Genomic DNA, 7,921 nt, shown 5'->3' on the forward strand with positions numbered 1-7,921 from the left:
CCCAAAGCTCTCTAGCTGATGTATATTTTCTGAACGTATGGAGGATCTCCTGTGGAAGAGCCATTGTGATTGCAGCATGGGCCTTGCTCTCGGCCTCATACATCTTTTTCTCCTCCTCTTCCATTTTACTGTATTTCTTGATTTGGTCTCGACCCTCATACTCCATGACTGGTGGAATATATCCATCTTGGATGCATACCCACATTTTCGCATCCTGGTACTTAACGTATTGTATGAACCGATCCTTCCACGCGACAAAATCGGTTCCCTTCAGCAACCTTGGGGCCTTTGTAGCTGACCCCGCTTCAACTTCCATCTTTACAAGCTCCGAAATGTTGATCGACGACATCCTTCTTGAAGACTAAGAAACCCGAAAAATTCTGAGTAGGCGAAGTTAAAAAAAATTTCCTCTGAACAGTACTGTAGGCGAAGTTAAGGATAACTTCTCTTAAGTAATAACTTCGCTGGATCTTTCTTAAATTCGCGTGACTGGGCGAAGTTGAGAATAACTTCGCTTAGGGTAAGCGAAGTAGAAAGTAGGCGAACTTGAAGAAAAATTCGCTGAGCTAGGCGAACTTGAGGAGAACTTCGCTGAGTTAGGCGAAGTTGAGGAGGTAGGTGAAGTTGTAAATAACTTCGCATCTCCTTATATCTTCGCCGAAACCCTACGTATCCTGACAGCAACTTCGCCTGATGAACAGCAACTTCGCCTGACGAACTCAAACTTTCTGCAGATCTGAAAATCGGATTTTAACGAGGTTTTTGACGGTTTAAAGGCTTGAACACACTGGTAGGAGGCTAGAATGAGCACAAACACTAAAAACTCGTCTCGTGAATAGTCGAAGCGGGACGAATTCTACACCCGCGTGAATATCCTGAACCACACAATCGAGCAAAAGCTCTGATACCAATTGTAGGTTCCCTGGACGGATCACACGAGATATCCCGATATACACAGGTGCGGAATCCCTGTGTAGATCGTTACGGACGTAGAACACAAACACACGAACACACGAATATGATACGAACAAACACACGTTATATTAATAACTCAACACGTGATATAATCACAGTTACAGACTCTCGACCTCACGTCACTTGACTCACTGATTTACACGAACTCGAACAACTTCTAAACAATAATCCGTAACCTTTATAAATACACGACAACTTCGCCTCAGGCGAAGTTGTCCATAACTTCGCTTGATAACAAGTTCGCCTAAGCGAACTTGTCAACAACTTCGCTTGGTTAACAAGTTCGCCTAAGCGAACTTGTCAACAACTTCGCTTTAAACAAACAAATACATAAACAATATTACAGACTCGATTACAGACACTAGACATATGAACTACTGACATTTATGCACCAACAAGAGATAACCAAGAGAAACGCGAGAGGTGCTTAGAAACGAGTGTAGGATGCTTCAATTGTGAAAACCAAGATCAAACAAGGGTGGTATGGTGGTGATGTATGGCTGCCGATCGCAAGAGGGGAGGGGGGTGAGGTGCCGTCGGGTTTTTGAGAGAGAAAGGGAAAGAGATTAGGGTTTTTGATTTATATTATTAATAATAATAAGTTACATCAAGGCCCCTCCACTTCTAAACATTATTTTTCTAGCTTAATCTAAGTTGTTTGCATCTTGAGTTAACGTTTTAAACAATATTATCACATAACACATAAGTCTAACACATAATTATCATATAATTATTGTTTTGACGTTTTTCGTTTATTCACCAATGGTTTGCGTCAATTCGTTTGCGTTTCGGTGCAATTCCCGAAAGACTACACATGTAGTAAGTGCAAGCGTCATTTAAACCCTAGTTTAAATGTAATGAGGTGTGCGTTATAGATTCAATGATCTTTAAGTTTGAATTGACGGAGTTGAGTTAACGGAGTTAACCTGAAATTGACGATTGTCACAAGATAAATCCGAAAAAGACAAAAAGATTGTGTTTAAGTATGTAAAAAGAAAAACCAAAAAGATTTTTGCGTACGTTCGCTGAAAAATATGTCAATTACTCCTATTTGAAGGATATGTACTCATATATGTTTGGTCCTGATAATTTCTTGTAAATATTCGAGATAGACATTTAATAGACAATGGAAAGTATTTGGGGCGTTCGTTATGCGTTTTACTTTATTTTCTCGCTGAAAATATGTCGGTTATTTAAGTATGTGGAGCATGCTTGCATGTTTTGGTCCTGTTATCTACTTGTAGATTGATAGGATAGCCATTAATCTATATACTAAAGTAACTGGGGCGATTAAATTCAATTTGTTTTATGCTCCTCAAAATTTTGAGTTTTTGAAGCAAAAAAAGAAAATGATAGTACATTGATTGTTTGACCCCATATCCAGTAAGAAATAAGCTTAAAAGACTGAGTGCTTAATCATTGGTGCTTTGATAGGTCTTAAACAAGCTGTTAGAGTAAAATATGTGACATAAACATAAAGAAAAGCCAAATTGAAAGAGGTGTTAGTCTCTAGCAAAAGTCTCGGTGAGGATGGCAGAAATGTAATAACCTGTCATACTCAAGCCTTATAGTTGTTTGATCACCCAAAAACATAATAAAGCAAATAACAAGTGTTAGGATTCAGGACACTGTGACTCTTTATGCGGCTTAATCATCTGGTTATTCATAAGCATGAATATTTTCACTGGCTTTTAGAGCAAACACAAAGTCATTAAACTTGATCACTGCTGTACTTCGTACAATCTAAATTACTGACTTGATCAAAATCTGCTGTTAGTCATACATTTGTTTCTCCCTTGCGCGCATCTTAATACCAATAAGAAACGAACCCAGGGGATACAATGTATGTATGCCGACAGATGGAATTGTGCATACTCACTCATAGTAAAGGAAACTTGATGCATTGCTCAAAATTTCTAAAAACTTAAAAAAAAAATAATCTAACACTATAATGGTTTCAGTCAAGTTGGGGTGATTTGGAAAAAATCAAATTAAACTTGAACCGAGATTAGAGGCAGATAGTTTATGATATTCTGTCTGCTAATTGAACCATTAATCATATCATAGAAATGCTCGAAATTTTGTTATAAGATTTAAGTGGACAACAATATCAATGACCGACTTAACACCAGTCATAATATCGCTGAAATATAAAACTGCGATGGAAGGGCAATTCAGTCAATATGATTCTCTGCTCAAACTCAACAAAAATCCAAAAATATGTACTGCTTTAGAAAAACCATACAAAAACAAAATAACATTTTTTATTCTATGTTTTTCATTTTCGGATATTTCTTTTGTAAATATTTTACTTTTTATTAAACAAATTAGCTTTAACTTATTCGGTTGCTACGGACAACAAAACCGTGCACTAACATTTGTTATTATTTAAATTCTTTTAAGTTATATGTTTCAAAACGTAAAACATTTTAAGGTATTCGATTATCGAGATATGGGACCTCGGTAACTCATTTATGTTAAAATTGTTATATATATATATATATATATATATATATATATATATTATTCATTAATTTAGTTAGTTTATTCATTAGTTAATTCATTTAAAACTAAATAAAGGGTAATTCGTTAATTTATGAATAACGAATTAGGTTATTTTAACGAATTAAATCCTAATTCGTTACCCTAATTCGCTTCCGCCACTATGTAACGAATGACACTCAATTCGTTATACATATTTAACGAATTAGACACGAATTGAATCTAATTCGCTATGCCACGTGTTAAATTTAGATAACGAATCATCTGATTCGTTAATTCAAAATTCAAACGAATCGGCTGATTCGTTACATTGAAGAACATGCCTTGTCAGACTATATAGGACGACATGCATACGAATCGGTTACTATTCACTATCTTCTTCTTCCCTTAGTGTACTGTTACTCTGGCCAATTTTTACACAAATCTCGACCTTCATTAAACCTTTGTCTGATCATATATTAGTGATTCAAAGGTATAGATGATCGAATCAAAGTACATTTCGTCAAATTTAATGTTGGTTTAATAGGTCAATTTTGTGATTTTATCACCGGGTTTTGAAGGTTTATGTAAAGCTTAATTTAACCTCATTTTATCAAGTTTTGGAACACCACATTAGTATCATTGCAATCGCAATACGATTCTGAGATCCCTTGGGGTCACTGCTTTAGCTTTGTATTGCTGATTTTGCGTATTTAGGGTTCCGATTGTGAATTTGACTTTCGAAGTTCTTGGCTATTTTGACCTTAACTAATTAAGTCAAAGATTAAGCTTATTTTGGCCATTCTTTATGCTTAACGAATTGGAACTAATTCATGTCCAATTCGTTATGCAATTCAAACGAATTAGATAGCGAATCATTTTTTTTAACGAATCAGATTGGTATTCATTAATTATAACGAACTAGATGGTAGTTCGTTAACTTTTCAGAAGTAATTTGCTACTTCTTATTCGTTATTTATTTACTTGATAGCGAAACAGATGATTCGTTATAATAATTTAACGAATCAGCCTGTTTTAACGAATGGCATTTTTTTTATTTTTGTACTTTTTAAGATTATTTATATTTTACAATCTTATTTATATATATATATATATTAATTATTACTGATTCTCGTCGTTGTTTATTTAGAACTATGGCCGATAACATGGAACAAGATCCCCCGGTTGCTGATCAACAAAAACAGCAACAACAACAACATCATCAGGAGTTACCAATACTTCCGTATGACACAAGGAATAATGTTTGTGTTTTTGTCGGTACAAACTTTGCCGATGAGGTTGTATTTGGGGACTTACTAGCCTTTATTAGACGATCGGTTATAAACTTTGTTGTGACTGCTTGGCCTAAGGTTTATCTAAGTATTATACGTCAATTCTGGAAAATGGCCGAGTATGTTGAAGTTGAGAACCATATCAAGCCACAATCAACCAAACTTCTATCACTTTCGATACTGATGTGATCCAACTAGTGCTTCGATTTGGAGATAACATTGACAATCCTTGTGAATTTGATAAGGAATTGATCAAGGGTTTATTTCGTCGTGTATTTGCGATGGTAATATCGGAGATTCTATGTACAACAAGAATGGATTGTGTCCAACCCGACTGATGTTGACATTAAGAGATGGTTTGGCTATCGAAGCAAGAAAACTCGCAAAATTATTAAGGCTTATCGGTATGTGGATCAGGAGCAGAAGGATGAAGCTGTTGCTCGTGCCAAAGCCAATCAAATGACTTCATTCAAGACTGTGACAAAGGTTCAAGGTGACATTATATCTTGGTTATTTGATTTTGATTTAAAAGTATGTATTGTTAAATGGGAGAAAGGGATCCAATATTATGAGAGGATAACTGATGTTCTCTCAATACCGCGCTGGGATGTTCGGACCCTCGCGTGTCAACCACATATCAACCGTGGGGGTGATCGAATAGCATATTGGTTCCATCAATATCTGTTATTCGAGGTCAACCATGGGTTTAAGTTTCTTAAGCCACAGGTCCCTACTCGTAAGCGTATTAATGAGATTGATCCAAGGACAGGCTGGAGAAAATTGATTCATAAAGTAAAGCCGCCAAAGACCATGAATCGTGTGCCAGTGAAGACGTTGAATCAACATATGTCTTTACCATTTAACCGCTGTTACTACGAAAACCAAACTGGCGAGGCCGTCATTGTCCTGGGTAAAGGGTTAGAGACCGAGCTAATCAAGATCATCGATCCGATGTGGCTCGTGAACTTGATAGGGACTGACAACGACGTGCTTTTCAAGAAAAGATTTTGTTTGAGCGCAGTGAAGACTATGACCGTGCAATACAGTTTCAGCGTGTTGTCGGGTATGCATTGAGCATGGAATTCCCAGTTGCAGAGATTGGCAAACAAAGCGCTTCAAATAAGTTAAAATACAAATAGCTCAAGACGAGGGGGTGCCTGTTAATACATGGTTTTGCGTCTCGAGTCTTTGTATTTATCGTTAACGTATTTATCATTATATTAATGTATTAATTATTAAAGTCATTAATGTAGTTCGTTAAGTTTATCATCTAGTTCGTTAAAGATGTTTAACGAACTAGACTTAACTTATGTTTCCTCCTGTTTCGTTAAGAATGTTTAACGAATCAGGGGGTGATTCGTTATGTTTGTTTCATTTATTGTAATGTAATGAAGTGGAGGCTAGTTCGTTACGGAATGTGTAACGAACTAGATCCACCTTCTATATATCGTGGTGTTATTCCACTGTTAATTTAAGGTTTAAGTTTAGATTGTCGAACCTCTGCAAAATTCGTTTCTCTCTAGCTTCATTAACATATTATACATACACATAACTAATACTAACTAATATATATAACAATAATACATAATCGCATAAGAGCATCATGAACTAGATCCGGTTTATAAATACTAGATCTTAGATCTGTTAATTTAGGTTCAAACAAGTTTTTCACCTTTAACATTATATGAGCCATTAAAGTGGTTAGCAATCAACAATGAATCTATATATACTTGAAGATACCTTATCCTCATGCACTTAGCTAATTGCAAACCTGCGATTAGAGCTTCATACTCTACCTCATTGTTCGTTACTTGGAACTCATAGGCTATAGACAGGGGTAATATGTCCCCTTGTGGCGATTTCAGTAGGATACCTAATCCTTTTCCTCTTACGTTGGAAGCTACATCTGTAAAGAGGATTCAAGGATCCTTTGTTTCTTCTAGTTGTTGAACATCCAAGTCAGCTTCTTTCTGAATGTCTCTACTGAAATCAGCCACAAAGTTTGCAAGTGCTTGTGCTTGATGGTTGTACTGGGCTCATACTGAATATCATATGAACTTAGTTTCACATCCCACTTGGCCATTCTGCCTGATAATTCTGGCTTTCTAAGAACATTCTTAACATGATAGTTAGTTCTCAATATAATAGTATGAGTTTCAAAATAATGTCTTAATTTAGTAGAAGCCATAATAAGTGCAAGAATTAATTTTTCTAAATTAGAATACATGGCTTCTGCATCTAAAAGACTTTTACTTACATAATAAACGAGATTTTGTTCACCTTCGTGATCCTTCACAAGGACAACACTTACAGCCTTTCCTGAGACAGCTGGGTACAGGTATAAGGATTCTCCATCCACAAGCTTCATCAAAGCAGGAGCTGAGGATAAGTAATCCTTCAAGGCTTTGAGTGTAGCCTTATGATTTTCCGTCCACTCGAACTTCTTATGTTTCCTAAGAATGTTGTAGAAATATTTGCACTTCTCGGAGGATCTGGAAATGAATATGTTCAGAGCAGCTATTATTCGTGTCCGCCTTTGGACATCTATAGCATTTACAGGAGACTTCAAGTTAATGATGTCTTCTATCTGCTCGGGGCTTGCTTCTATCCCTCTTTTGGTCACCATATATCCTAGAAACTTTCCAACCTTAACACCAAAATGGCATTTTGATGGATTTAGTTTCATGTTAGACTGGCCGAGGATATTGAACGCTTCTTCAAGATCTCTGAGGTGATCCTTAGCTCTTTTTGACTTCACCACCATGTCATATATGTAGACCTCCATATTCTTGCCTAACTGATACTTGAAAATCATGTTGACTAATCTTTGATATGTTGCCCCTGCATTTCTTAGTCCAAACGGCATAACAATATAACAGTATATGCCGGTAGGAGTCACAAATGCTGTATCCTCCTAATCAGATGGTTCCATCTGAATTTGTTGAAATCCAGAGGAAGCATCCATAAAGGTAAGCATTTCATGTCCTGCCGTTGCATCCACCATGGAGTCTATATCTGGTAAAGGGAAAGGATCCTTGGGACATGCCTTGTTTAAATCAGTAAAATCGACACACACCCTCCACTTTCCATTCTTTTTTAATACACCAACCACATTAGCTAACCATCGAGGATACTTAACCTCTCGGATCATACCGGCCTTAAGAAGTTTTTCA

The sequence above is a fragment of the Bidens hawaiensis genome, unplaced genomic scaffold, assembly GCF_021521415.1.
Source record: "Bidens hawaiensis isolate Kalapana, Puna unplaced genomic scaffold, B.hawaiensis_p1.1 tig00003544_1, whole genome shotgun sequence".
NCBI lineage: Eukaryota > Viridiplantae > Streptophyta > Magnoliopsida > Asterales > Asteraceae > Bidens > Bidens hawaiensis.